Source organism: Carcharodon carcharias, chromosome 9 (genome assembly GCF_017639515.1).
Source record: "Carcharodon carcharias isolate sCarCar2 chromosome 9, sCarCar2.pri, whole genome shotgun sequence".
Classification (NCBI taxonomy): Eukaryota; Metazoa; Chordata; class Chondrichthyes; order Lamniformes; family Lamnidae; genus Carcharodon; species Carcharodon carcharias.
The window spans coordinates 42,522,776-42,538,523 of NC_054475.1; positions in this window are offsets into that span (position 1 = coordinate 42,522,776).

A 15,748-nucleotide genomic window follows, 5' to 3' on the forward strand; every position below is an offset into this window, starting at 1 on the left:
ACACACACCTCAAACCAGCTTATATTTCAACTCTTTCTTAGACTCGAACGCAAGTTCTGTCGAAGGGTCATGAGGACTCGAAACGTCAGCTCTTTTCTTCTCCGCCGATGCTGCCAGACCTGCTGAGTTTTTCCAGGTAATTCTGTTTTTGTTTTGGATTTCCAGCATCCGCAGTTTTTTTGTTTTTATAGCAATGAGATATTAACCAGATTGTTTTTAGGCTATTCATTTCATTAGCCTTTCCTAATATTAGGATATGTGTGTAAAACATTTGCTGAATTCCCTTCTCATTTCTTCACTTATCCCTGGTATCAATCTTCCTGTTCCCATGTTCTGGTTTAAGCAAACCTTTGTTAATCCGAATGCATCACACTATACTATTTTTTCAACACATACTTCCACTTGCACTTATGTGTTATGTATGCTCGCCATATTAGTGTAACAAACACAGAGCTTTTCCCCTTTTTTTATTATCTTTTTAAACATTTATCGAATATTTCTTTCCCTTTGTGTTTCAGTCATTCTCCTCACAGTATCACCTCCATTCTCCCAGCCCCATGCATTCATATTGTCATGCCCAGAACACGATTGAAAATATATATATCTACATCACCCTGGCTACTTTATGAAATTATTATTATTTTTTAAAATGGGCAAAGGCTTTCCACTAACTGAAGCCTAAATAGCTTTGACTCACACAGAAGTAATTTCTAGCCTTTAGAAAACAGCAGGGGTCTTGTTAGCTCGAAAGAGGTGCTAATGCTTACTGTGACTGCAAAAATCAAATTCCAAGGAAATGCACAAAGACCATTTTCATTTCTAAGGCAGAGATCTGGAGCAGCGAAGATTGAGAGGGGACCTGATAGAGGTGTATAAGATTATGAGGGGCGTAGATAGGGTGGATAGGAAGGCACTTTTCCCATTAGTAGAGGGGTCAATAAGCAGGGGGCATAGATTTAAGGTAAGAGGTAGAAGGCTAAGAGGGGCGTTGAGGAGACATTTTTCACCCAGAGGGCGATGGGACTCTGGAACTCACTGCCAGAAAGGATGGTTGAGTCAGAAACTCTTGTAGCATTTACAAAGTATTTAAATATTCACTTGCGTTGCCATAGCCTCCAGGGATATGGGCCAAGTGCTGGAAAATGGGATTAGTGTAACCAGATCGTTGTTAACCAACATGGACATGATGGGCCAAATGACCTCATTCTGTGCTGTAAATGCCCCTGAGTCTATGAGTCCACTCTAGCCAATGAAGACAATACGTCTGCAAGGACAAAGGGACACTGAGACCTCTGTTAAACATATTAATGGATGAAATATTAACCATCTCAAGAATCCAGTCCAGGAATATATAACCTTTGTCAAAACCAAAGGGAAGAAGTGGAAGTTATGTCACATGACTGCTCCTCCTCCCCCACAAGCTGCTGGAGCCTGTAATATTGCCTTGTGGAGCTGAAAGAGGCAGACTGCCATCTTCCATCAACCAAACAGCAGGAGAACCAGAGCTCTGTTCAGGTTTAAATTGCCTGGCCACCATTTTTACTGTTTCTACAGCAACAATCTGACCTTCTGTACCAGCGCATGCTACAAGACTAATTCACCTCTACGTGCCTCTCCCATCGTGGAAGTCAGCGCTATGTAAAAGTGGATTATCCTGCATCAGCTTCAGCCTGCTAACCTCCCTGAAGAAATACACCATTGGACTTTAGTTTCTGGATTCTGGACTCATGTGAAACAAAAATTCTTATTTTGTCTGTGGTCTGCCTTGTATATCAATCTTTCCCTTATCCCTCTTTTATTGTGTGAATGTACCGGGGTTACATAGTGATACCCCCTCCCCCCATTATGAGTGTAGGTAAAATAAACTAACCCTCTGATTCTACCCTATCTCGAGTTTGCTGTGGGGTTACTAACAGAGGATTGGATCTCTCCAAAACTGAAGGGTTGGAGTAAATATCATTTATAAAGGGGGAAGTCAAAAATCAAACAACATCTTTCTGTTCACGGATGGGTGGTGAGTGGAGAAACCAGGGCCGATTAAATTAAACCCCCCTCCTGTCCGTAACAGTACAAAAATGAACTAAATTACTTTCTGCATTCTTGGCTAATCTAACAAGTTGAAACATACAATTGTCCCCAAATAACTTAACCAAAAAGCAGCTCTGGTTTTCCAGCCGTCGGGTGGGCTCAGCAGGAGCAGGAGAGGGTGGTTGCGGAGCCGCCCACCACCAACAATTGGCTCCGCACCGCAGTTTCACACAGGCAGGCCAATTAAGGCCCGTCTGTGAGGATCGTGAGCGGTAGAGCTCTATCTGTGCAGGCGGGGGGAGGAGGAAGTATGAGGTCTGCGGAGCTGCCTCAGGGAGATTGAAGCGCTTTTAAAAAAATTATTAAAGACGTTAAAAATTGAATGAAACATGTCCCCTAATGTGACAATGTCACATGAGATGAGGTGTTTTTAATGGCAAAACAAAGTTTTTATTTAATTAGTATTAACTTTAGGAAACCTCATTCCACTCGTGGATGAGGTTTCCCAAAAAATGTAAAGGTCGCTTGGCTTTATCGCCTGCCCGCCAATCATTAGGTTGGAAATTTAAAGTTAATTAGTTCATTAATGGCCTTAATAGGTCTTTCAATTATCGGCTGAACTGAAATATCGCGAGGCAGCGCAATGTCGTCGGGACGCATGCCCAATGTCATCGCGTGTCATATTACGTTCTGGCGTGTCAGGCTTGCACCCACATGCCTAATGTAAAATTCTGCCCCAGATTCTTCCAGCAGGCATCATCTGGTTAACCGTTTACTCAGCAACTCATTATTCTCAAACAACAATATTAGAAACTGAAAGAAGAGTGATTCACAGTTTAAAAATGGAAAGTATCTTCTGTATCATACTATATCTCAACATATTCATCCAACACAATGACTTTTCATTTCAGTTGATGATTTTTTGTAGAAGTCAGCAGGAAGCTCCAGTTAAATTCATTTCAGTTGATTCATTTCACTGACAAGGTCCCAGGACGATAATTTCATTCACAATCCACTGCCAAGCTCATCTTGGTGTGTTGCTATCTGCTGTGAAATTTGATGTATGTTTTTGTTTAATCCTGCCGAAGATGTTCTTAGTCAAAATTATTGATTGGCAAATGATTAGATTCACAAGTGATAACAACTGATGAAAATATATTGAATTCTACTGTGTCACTTAGATTGTAATGTATATTGACACATAAGGGTTTGTTTGAAAGACTTCCTGATTAGATTTATTTCTTGCAATCTTAGGTGATAACTTTGTTGATTTAGTAAGAAAATATAACATAATAGTGATGGTGAAATTTGACTTCAATAAAAAATCTCGAAATAAAACCTGACAATGACCATGAAATCATTGTCGATTGTTGTAAAAACCCATCTGCTTCACCAATGGACTATGGGGAAGGAAATCTGCTGCCCTTACCTGGTCTGGCCTACATGTGACTCCAGACCCACAGCAATGTGGTTGACTCTTAAATGCCCTCTGAACAGGGTAATTAGGGATGTGCAATAAATGCTGGCCTAGCCAGTGATGCCACATCCCATGAACGAATAAAAAAAAATAAAGAGATACTCCAGGCGTGAAATTTCAAATCTGGAATTGTAACCTCTGCTCCATTATTAGTCATGTATATTTTCGTTTTGAGGTGGTTCACTCCTTGCACCCAGTGCCAAGTCATTCAGTAATGTACATGCCTGCAGCTGGTGACAGAATAATCTCCGTTTATTAACCACAAGCCAAACAAAGCAGAAATCCAGGCGCCAAAAGACTGCATAATAAAGCTAAAATGTTAAGAGAAGGAAACCTGGCATTCAGCTGATATATACCTTGAGCCAACAGCAGTACCCAATCTGGCTGTAAAGCATTTCGGAACCAAATATTCATTTTCAATAATTGGGAGAATGATCTGATAATTAAAAATAATAGTCCACATCTTCAACTACAAGCCTAATCCAGTAGCTTGGCCTAAATAGCCAAGTGGTTATGGTACTGGGTTTATAATCCCAAGATCAAGAGTTCAAATCTCACAATGGCAAACTATGAAACAATGTAACTTCATCTGAAACAGATGGAAACGGGTTTGTACTCGAAAGAGTTACAGTATAGCTTGGCCTAAATAGCCAAGTGGTTATGGTACTGGGTTTGTAACCCCAAGATCAAGAGTTCAAATCTCACAATGGCAAACAATGTAACTTCATCTGAATAGGAACAGATGGAAATGTGTTTGTGCTCAAAAGAGTTACAAGCCTGATCCACACGGGCTCATGTGCACACACCTGCTCTTTGTCTGAAGAAAGTTACATATCTAGGGAATCCATTCACCAAACATACCAAAATGTTAAAGCTTCTGAGAGGACATTGCACATTTTCACTATATGTCACATCTGGTCACATCACTTTGTTGCAAAGTGCCTAGGCTATTTTATGGAAAGTTGCAGCCAAAGCTGAGTTGAGAAGAGCATCATTCTCCAATGTACATTAAGCAGATGCTTTTTGGGAGCAATTAGAGAGCAACAAAATTCAAAGCTGCCAACTGCAGTGTCAAATTGGACACTAAAACTTGCAGATGTCTTCAAAATGGTTGTTCAGCACTGCTGCAAACTGTATCAGGAATTAGAGAGAAAATTACAGAAAAGAGCAGCAATACTGAAAAGAAAGAGATTTTCAGTTATAAACCAGCAGAAGGAAACTGAAAGACGTTGTTTCCCCTGAAATAAAATTTGGAGGAGGAGGAAATTGAATACCCTCCTGCAAACCGGAACAGAATCAAAATGCTCTATTAACCCCTGCCCGTTCAACTTAATTAGGTAGCAACACATAAAGCTAGCTTGCACCTCTGGAAAGGTGCACTGTGGCTAGAACAGGTGCTGGCAGAATGCTGGAAGTGAATCTGATCTGGCAAACATTGTAGAACGCACAAGCTGGGAGAGAGTGGGATCCAAGGCTTTCAGATGCTGCACTGGAGATCCCAGTGGAAAGGAGGGCTGATGTCCTGTATTTGCGGGGGTGTGGTGGGGGTGGAGCAAGAGGCTGTCCACATAGCAAAGAAGGCAGCTGGCGCAGATAACAATGGATATGAGCGCCAGTGTTCAATCCTCAAAGACCTGGTCTCAAAGACAGAGGCATGGAGCAGAGGCAGCAGAGAGGGAAAGCTATGCACAGAAAGAGGAAGAGGAGGGCTCTCAGTAGAAGGCTATACCATTTAGGGTCTTCAGGAGGCATTTCTCCTAACTACCTCACCTCAGCCTGGAGCAGTGTTTGAGGCGGCTACAATTCATGAAAGTGGTGGTGACCGACCTCCAACCAGGCCTGCAACAACAAAGCAAGGCAATGATAGGGCTGTCAGTGATCTGCAAGATCACCATCACCCTCAAATTCTACTTTTCAGGATCCTTCCAGACTAGAGTAAGCAACATCGCCAACATCTCACATGTTGCCATGTGACACTGCATGAAGGATGTGACCGAGGCCCTGTATACAAGGCCTTAAGCAAGGGCCTCAGGAAGAGGAGGAAGGGGAGGAAAAAGGGAGGATACTTCCAAGGTCCCATCATTCTAAATGGGCTGACCATGAACAGCAAATCAGACTCCGATTCCCCTAAAATCATTGTCATGTCACCATTGCTCCAGAATTCCCCACCTTTCCAGCCTCTCCCCATCCCCTACCGCCATCACAGCATCCTCTTGGCACAAATCCTGAAATAAGAAACAGCCCCAAAAAAGTTCCAAAGCAACATTAACCAACAACACTTCAAATAACTACAAAATTAAATTATTCATCCTTGTGTATCCATTTACTGCTTGTCTTGTGGGTGTTTAACTTGAAACATTACCTCTGTTTCTCTTTCTACAGATGCTGCCAGACTTGCTGAGTTTTTCCAGCACTTCCTGTTTTTATTGTGTGTACTTTTGCCTGGTCTAGTTCTCCTATGCAGTGCCATCCCAATGGCAAGAGCCTGAATGAACCTCCCCTTTAAGAGGTGAAATCTGCATTTAAGAAGTGTAGACTTGCTTTAATTCATACTAGCCATGCATGTATCTGGGCACTGGTATGTTCTTCTTTTCTTCCACTTAATTGTACCAATCAGACACAAGGATTGGTGAAACAATAACGTGCATTCTTGATTTGAAGATAAGACTGTGTAAAGATAGATTTACTAGGAGGCTATATATAGTACATCCAATCTTTTTTTAAAATTCATTCATCGGATGTGGGTTTCGCTGGCTGAGCCAGCATTTATTGCCCATCCCTAGTTGCCCTTGAGAACTGTCTTCTTGAACCACTGTAGTCCATGTGGTATAGCTACACCCACAGTCCTGATAGGAAGGGAGTTCCAGTATTTTGACCCAGCGACGGCGAAGGAATGGCGATATATTTCCAAGTCAGGATGGTGTGTGACTTGGAGGTGAATTTCCAGGTCGTGCTGTTCCAATCTATCTGCTGCCCTTATCCTTCTAAGAGGCAGTGGTCGTGGGTTTGGAAGGTGCTGTCTAAGGAGCCTTGGTGAATTCCTGCAGTGCATCTTATACATGGCACACACCGCAGCTACTGTGCTTCAGTGGTGGAGGGAGTGAATGTTTGTGGATGTTGTGCCAATCAAGTGGGTTGCTTTGTCCTGGACGGAGTCCAGCTTCTTCAGGGTTGTGGGAGCTCCATTCATCCAGGCAAGTGGGGAGTATTCCATCACACTCCTGACTTGTGCCTTGTATATGGTGGACAGGCTTTGGGGAATCAAGAGGTGAGTTACTCATCACACAATTCCTAGACTCTGACCTGCTCTTGTAGCCACAGTATTTATATGGCTAGTCCAGTTAGTTTCTAAAGAATCAAAAGGATATAGTGAATGGGCAAAAATTTGGTAGGTGGAGTATAATGTGGGGAAAAAAAATATTTTCTGGATGTGGGTGTCCCTGGCTAGGCCAGCATTTTTATTGCCCATTACTAATTGCCCTTGAGAAGATGGTGGTGAGCTCCCTTCTTGAACTATTGCAGTCCACGTGGTGTAGGTACACCCACAGTACTGCTAGGAAGGGAGTTCCAGGATTTTGACCTGGTGACAGTGAAGGAACAGTGATGCATTTCCAAGTCAGGATGGTGTGTGGATTGGAGGGGAACTTGCAGGTGGTGGTGTTCCCATGCGTGTGCTGACTTTGTCCTTCTAGGTAGTAGAGGTCACAGATTTAGAAGATGTTATGGAAGGAGCCTCGGTGAGTTGCTGCAGTGCTTCTTGTATCTAGTACAAACTGCTGCCACTGTGCATCGGCAATGAAGGGAATGGATGTTGAAGCTGGTGGATGGGGTGCCAATCAAGAAGGCTGCTTTGTCCTGGGTCGTTTTGAACTGCTTGAGTGTTGTTCAAGCTGCACTCATTCAGGCAAGTGGAGAGTTTTCCATCACACTCCTGACTTGTGCCTTGTAGATGGTGGACAGGCTTTGGGAAGTCAGAGGGTGAGTTACTCACTACAGAATTCCCAGCCCCTGACCTGCTTTTGTAGCCATAGTGTTTATATGGCTAGTCCAGTTCAGTTTATGGTCAATGATAACTCCATAATGTCAATAGTGGGAGATTTAGTGATGGTGATGCCATTAAATGTCAAGGAGAGACAGTTGGATCCTCTCTTGTTGGAGATAGTTATTGCCTGGCATTTATGTGGTATGGATGTTACTTGCCACTTATCAACCCAAGTCTGAATGTTGTCCAGGTCTTGCTGCGTATGGGCATGGACTGTTTCAGTACCTGAGGAGTTGCAAATGCTGTTCAATATTATGCAATCAACATCCCCATTTCTGACCTAATGATGGAGGGAAGGTCATGGTTGAAGCAGCTGAAGATGGTTGGGCCTAGGACACTGCCCTGAGGAACTCCTGCAGTGATGACCTGGGACTGAGGTGATTCATTTCTAACAACCCCAACCATCTTCCATTGTGCTAGGTATGACTCCAACCAGTGGACAGTTTTTGCCCAATTCCCATTGGCTCCAGTTTTGCTGGGCCTCCTCAAAGCCATGCTTGGTCAAATGCTGCCTTGATGTCAAGGCACCTCTACTCTTGAGTTCAGCTCTTTTGTCCATGTTTTGACTAAGGCAGTAAGGAGCTGAATGGCTCTGGCAGAATCCAAACAGTGTGTCAGTGAGAAGGTTATTGCTGAGTAAGTGGCATTTGATAGCACAGTCCATCACTTGGCTGATGATCAATGGTAGACTAATGAAGCAGTAATTGGCCATGTTGGATTTGGCCTACTTTTTGTGAACAGGATATACCTGGGCAATTTTCCACATTGCTGGGCAGATGCCAGTGTTGTAGCTGCATTGGAACAGCTTGGCTAAGGGTGCAGCTAGTTCTGGAGCACAAATCTTCAGTACTATTACTGGAATGTTGTCAGGGCCTATAGCCTTTTGCAGTTTCCAGTGCCTTCACTCATTTCTTGATATCACATGGAGTGAATTGAATTGGCTAAATGCAGGCATATGTGATGCTGGGGACCTCTGGAGGAGGCTGAGATGTATCAACTACTCAGCCCTACTGGCTGACAATGCTTGCAAATGCTTCAGCCTTGTATTTGTACTGATGTGCTGAGCTCACCCGTCATTGAGGATGGGGATATTTGTGGAGCATCCTCCTTAGATCTGATCTATTGTTTGAGCGTTTACGTAGCTCAGACTAGATCACGCTTCTTCCGCTGTTTGACACGTAAGTAGTACTGCGAGGTAGCTTCACCAGGTTGACACCTCATTTTTATGTAAGCCTTGTGCTGATCCTGCCATGCCCTCCTTGTATTCTTTATTTAACTACAGTTGATCCCCCAGTTTGACCGTATTGGGATTGGGGGATATGTCAGGCAATGAGGTTACAGATTATGGCTGCTGCTAATGGCCCACAGTGTCTCACGTGCCTAATTTGAGTTGCTAGATCTGTTCAAAATCTATCTCATTGAGCACAGTGGTAGAGCCACATAACACGATTGAGGGTATCCTCAATGTGAAGACAAGAAATTCTCTCTACGAGGACTGTGAGGTGGTCACTTCCATTATTCAAGAAGGGAAGAAGGGTTAACCAGGGAACTACAGACCAGTCAGTCTAACCTCAGTGGTGGGGAAACTATTGGAAGCCTGAGGGACAGAATTAATCCACACTTGGAGAGGCAGGGATTAATCAAGGACAGTCAGCATGGTTTTGTTAAGGGTAGGTCATGTCTGAACAATTTGATTGAATTTTTTGAAGAGGTGACCAGGTGTGTAAATGAGGGCAATGCATTTGACGTAGTCTACTGGGACTTCAGCAAGGCTTTTGTTAAGATCCCGCGTGGGAGACTGATAATGAAGGTAAGAGCCCATGGGATCCAAGGCAATTTGCCAAATTGGATCCAGAATTGGGTGAGTGGCAGGAAGCAGAGGGTGATGGTCGAGGAGTATTTTTGTAACTGGATGCCTGTGTCCAGTGGGGTTCCACACCGATCGGTGTTGGGTCCCTTGTTGTTTGTGGTATATATAAATAATTTAGACTTGAATGTAGGAGGGTTGATCAGCAAGTTCACAGATGACATGAAAATTGGTGGGGTGGTAAATAGTGAGGATTGCCTTAGATTACAGGAGGATATAGATGGGCTGATCAGATGGGCTGATCAGTGGCAAATGGAATTTAATCCAGATAAAGGTGAGGTGATGCACTTGGGCAGGACAAACAAGGCACGGGAATACATGATGAATGGTAGGACCCTGGGAAGTACCAAGGATCAGAGGGACCTTGGTGTGCATGTCCACCGGTCCCTTAATGTAGCGGGAAAGGTAGATAAGGCGGTTAAGAAGGCATTTGGGATACTTGCCTTTATTAGCCGAGGCATAGAATATAAGAGCAGGGAGGTTACGTTGGAACTGTATAAAACACTGGTTAGGCCACAGCTCGAGTATTGCATGCAGTTCTGGAATCCGCATTATAGGAAGGATGTGATTGCACTAGAGAGAGTGCAGAGGAAATTTACCAGGAAGTTGCCTGGGCTGGAGAGTTTTAGTTATGAGGAGAGATTGGATAGACTGGGGTTATTTTGCCTGGAGAGTGGAGATTGAGGGGGAACATGATTGAGGTGTATAAAATTATGAGGGGCATAGATAGGGTAGACAGGAAGGAACTTTTTCCCTTGGTGGAGGGATCAATAACCAGGGGGAATAGAGTTAAGTTAAGGGGCAGGAGGTTTAGAGGCCATGTGAGGAGGAATTTTTTCACTCAGAGGGTGGTGGGGATCTGGAACTTGCTGCCTGAAAGGCTGTTGAGGCAAAAACCTTCATAACATTTAAGAAGTATTTGGATGTGCACTTGTGATGCCATGGCACAGAAGGCTATGGGCCTAGTGCTGGAAAATGGGATTAGAATAGTTAGGTATTTGTTTGACCAGCGCAGACTCGATGGGCCAAAGGGCCTTTTTCTGTGCTGTAGATCTCTATGAGAAAGACAGCATATTATCTAAAAGGAGAGAAATTGCAGAACACTGAGGTACAGAGGGGTCTGGCTATCCTGGTACATGAATCACAAAAAATTATTATGCAGGGACAGTAAGTGGAAGGCAAATGGAATGTTGCCATTTGTTGCAAGGCAAATGGAATATAAAAGTTGGGATGTTTTGTTACAGTTCTACAGGGCATTGGTTAGACCACACCTGGAGTACTTTGTACAGTTTTGGTCTCCTTATTTAAGAAAGGACATAATTGCATTAGAAGCAATTTGGAGAATGCTCACTCAACTGATTTCTGGGACGAAGGGGTTATCTTATGAGGAACAGTTGGAGAGATTGGGCCTGTATCCTTTGGAGTTTCAAAGAATGAGAGGTGAGCTTATTGAAATAAGATCCTGACGGGGCTTGACAGAGTGGATACTGAAAGGATATTTCCACTTGTGGGAGTGACCAGAACTAGGGAAAATGTTTAAAAATAGGGGTACCCCATTTAAGATAGAGGTGAGGAGAATTTTTTTTCTTTCAGAGGATCGTGAGTCTATGGAACTTTCTTCCCCAGAGAGGGTCAGAGTAATTGAATATTTTTGAGACAGAGGTAGATTTTTTTTATTCATTCACGGGATGTGGGCTTTGCTTTAATGCCCATCCCTAGTTGCCCTTGAGAAGTTGGTGATGAGCTGCCTTCTTGAACTGCTGCAGTCCATGTGGTATAGGTATACTCACAGTGCTGTTAGGAAGGGAGTTCCAGGATCTTGACCCAGCAACAGTGAAGGAACGGTAATATATTTCCAAGTGAGGATGGTGAGTGACCTGGAGGGGAGCTTCCAGGTGGTGGTGTTCCTATCTGCTGCCCATGCCCTTCTAGATGATAGTGGTCATGGGTTTGGAAGGTGGAAGAAGTCTTGGTGAATTCCTGCAGTGCATCTTGTAGATGGTACACACTGCTGCTACTGTGCATCGTTGATGGAGGGAGTGAATGCTTGTGGATGTTGTGCCAATCAAGCAGGCTGTTTTGTCCTAGACAGTGTCAAGCTTCTTGAGTGTTGTGGGAGCTGCACTCATCCAGGCAAGTGGGGAATATTCCATCACACTCCTGACTTGTGCCTTGTAGATGGTGCACAGGCTTTGAGGAATCAGAGGTGAGTTACTCATTGCACTATTCCTAGCCTCTGCCCTGCTCTTTTAGCCACAGTATTTGTATGGCTGGTCCAGCTCAGTTTCTGGCCAATGGTAAGCCCAGGATGTTGATAATGGAGAATTCAGTGATGTTAATGCTATTGAAGGCACGTTGGTTGGATTCTATCTTGTTGGAGATGGTTATTGCCTGACACTTGTGTGGCCCTAATGTTACTTGCCACTTGTCAGCCCAAACCTGGATATTGTCCAGGTCTTGCTGCATTTGGACATGGACTGCTTCAGTATCTGAGGAGTCACGAATGGTGCTGAACATTGTGCAATCATCAGCAAAAATCCCCACTTCTGACCTTATAATGGAAGGAAAGCCATTGATGAAGCAGCTGAAGATGGTTGGGCTGAGGGCACTAGCCTGAGGAACTTCTGCAGTGATGTCCTGGAGCTTGATGTCAAGGGCAGTCAGTCTCACCTCACCTCTAGAGTTCATCTGTTTTGTCCATTTTTGAACCAAGGCTGTAATGAGGTCAGGAGCTGAGTGGCCCTGGCGGAGACAAACTGGACATCAGTGAGCAGATTATTGCTAAGCAAGTGCTGCTTGATAGCACTGTTATGACCCCTTCCATTGCTTTATTGATGGTTGAGAGTTGGCTGATAGGACGGCAATTGGCCGGATTGAATTTGTCCTGCTTTTTGTGGACAGGACATACCTGGACAATTTTCAACATAGCCGGGTAAATGCCAGTGTTGTAGTTGTACTGGAACAGCTTGGCTAGGGGTGCGGCAAGTTCTGGAGCACAAGTCTTCAGTAATTTTGCCGGAACATTGTCAGGGCCCATAGCCTTTGCAGTTTCCAGTGCCTTCAGCTGTTTCTTGATATCATGTGGGACGAATTGAATTGGCTGAAGACTGGCAACTGTGATGCTGGGGGCCTCCGGAGGAGGCTGAGATGGATCATCCACTCAGCACTTCTAGCTGAAGATGGTAGCAAATGCGCCAGCCTTATCTTTTGCACTGATTTGCCAGGTTCCTCCATCATTGAGGATGGGGATATTTGTGGAATCTCCTCCTCCAGTGAGTTGTTTAATTGACCACCACCATCCAGCACTGGATGTGGCTGGACTGCAGAGATTAGATCTGATCCGTTGGTTGTGGGATTGCTTAGCCCTGCCCATCACTTGCTGCTTATGCTGTTTGGCATGCAAGTAGTCCTGTGTTATAGCTTCACCAGGTTGATACCTCATTTTATGTATGCCTGGTGCTGCTCCTGGCATGCTCTCCTGCACTCTTCATTGAACCAGGGTTGATCCTCTAACTTGATGGTAATGGTTGAGTGAGGGATATGCCAGGCCATGAGGTTACAGATTGTGTTTGAGTACCATTCTGCTGCTGCCAATGGCCCATAGTGCCTCGTGGATGCCCAGACTTGAGTTGCTAAGTCTGTTCGAAATCTATCCCATTTAGCAAGGTGATAGTACCACACAACACGATGAAGGGTATCCTCAATATGAAGGCGGGATTTTGTCTCCACAATGACTGTGCGGTGGTCACTTTACCAATACAATCATGGACAAATGCATCTGCGGCAGGCAGGTTGGTGAGGATGAGGTCAAATATGTTTTTCCCTCTTGTTGGTTCCCTCACCACCTGCTGCAGACCAAGTCTAGGAGCTATGTCATTTCAAATGTGGCCAGCTCGGTCAGTAGTGGTGCTACTGAGCCACTCTTGGTGATGGACATTGAAGACCCCCACCCAGAGTACATTCTGCACCCTAGCCACCCTCACTGCTTCCTCCAAGTAGTGTTCAACATGGAGGAGCACTGATTCATCAGCTGAGTGGGGGAGGTAAGTGGTAATCAGCAGGAGGTTTCCTTGCCCACGTTTGACCTGATGCCATGAGACTTCATGGGATCCGGAGTCGATATTGAGGACTCCCAGGGCGACTCTCCCCCGACTATACACCACTGTGCCGCCACCTCTGCTGGGTCTGTCCTGCCAGTGGGACCAAGGGAGGTGGTGTCTGAGACATTATCTGTAAGATATGATTCCATGAGAATTACTATATCGGGCTGTTGCTGTTGCTTGACTAGTCTCTCCCAATTTTGGCACTAGCCCCTAGATGTTAGTAAGGAGGACTTTGCAGGGTTGTTAGGGCTGAGTTTGTCATTGGCATTTCCTGTGCCTAGGTCGATGCCGAGTAGTCCATCTGGTTTCATTCCTTTTTGTGACTTTGTAGCGGTTTGATAGAACTGAGAAACTTGCTAAGCCATTTCAGAATCAACTGCTTTACTGTAGGTCACATGTAGACCAGGTAAGGAAGGACAACAGATTTCCTTCCCTAAATGGCATTAGTGAACCAGATGGGTTTTTACGACAATTGACAATGGTTTCATGGTCATCATTAGACTTTTAATTCCAGATTTTTATTGAGTTCAAATTCCACCATCTGCCATGGCGGGATTCAAACTCGAGTCCAGAGCATTACCCTGGGTCTCTGGATTATTAGCCCTACGACAATACCGCTACACCATTGACTACCCCCATTGATTCTTGACTGACAAGGGATTCAAAGGGTATCGGGGATGGCAGGATGGTGGTGTTGAGGCTGGAATAAGATCAGCCATAATCTTATTAAATGGCAAAGCAGGCTCGAGGGGTCAAATAGCCTAATCCTGCCCCTAATTCATATGTTTGTATGTTCTACCCTGCTGCTTGCAGACTGTTCATAATATCACTTTCACTCAGATAGGACCTTTAAAGCAATAACATATCCTGAATCATACAGAGGATTTATGGCATAGAAAGAAGCCAAACAGCCCAACTAGTCCACATCAGTGTTTATGTTCCACTCAAGCCTCCTAACGTCTTTCCTGGTCTAATTCTATCATAGCAACCATCTAATTTCCTTCACCCTCACATGTTTATCTAGCTTCCCCTTATATGCATCTACACTATTCGTTTCAACCACTTTCTGTGGTAGCAAATCCTGCAAAAGTAGGAACATAAATGTTCTAAAATGATTTGGATTGAAAATAAGTCGCTACTATAGAGATCTGCAGAAAAAGAAGTGGTTTCCAACTTAATGAGTGGCTGAGACAATCACAGGATGGTTGTGATAGGTTGAAGAGTTGCTTAATTTTAGCAAACAATGATGGATTGAAACAATTGGGAATGAAACATATTCTTTCAAAGAATTCTCCAAGCTTTCATCCTCTGTTTCCTATGGACTGGGGAATGAAATTGTTGTGATGGTCTCCTGAGTACACATGTGTTCATGCCTGTTCTTCTGTTAGTCTAATAAAAGTGAATAACCGAAGAATAGCTTCCCACATAGTTAACAAACGTATTGACATGTAAAGCTCCCTGGTGGATGCTGGTCAAATAACTTCAATGGAACCACAGACAAGACGGTGAGTTGGTGCAATAAATATAACAAAAACCTTCAGCAATGGTAAAACTTTGTAGAACCATTTCAATTTTGAACTGCATAAATATGCTTTGAAACGAAAGCATTTTGAAGTTAAACTGCAATATTTAGAAAGTTTAAAAATATATATTGCTACGATCCCTGTCAAGAGCGATACCTTTTAAAAAAGAAACGAATTTCCCAACAAACGACAGAAATAACTAAAGGACAGGATTTTACTTTAAGGCTTTTACAGTAACAAACTAAAATCAACATAAATCAAACATTACTTAATAAGCAACTAACACATCAAACTTAACAAAAATTAATTTCACATTAACTGACTAACACAATCAAGATGACCTTACCACCTCTTTTTTTGTGCGCCCCACATCTGGCAGACAGGTAGCATTTAAAGAACAAGTCCAATGTTACTTCTGGCTCTCCAGCATTCTCACTGTTCCCTACCACACTAGGTCAAAACCTAGTGTCCTTCATGTCGATTCATTCAACCTGAGTCTTCCAGGTCCAACTTTCACCAGCAAGGCCCACTTCAGCAGCTCCTTGTTCCGTGAATTTCCAAAAGTCCCATTGGTTTTGTCCCCTTCCTTTCGAACAGAAAACCAACTGTCACAAACATTCTGCTTGGTTGCGAACACAAACATTCCTTCTCTGCTGTTCACAGCAGAAGCTACTTTGTTCCTCCACGCAGCAGTATCTGTTTTGTCTC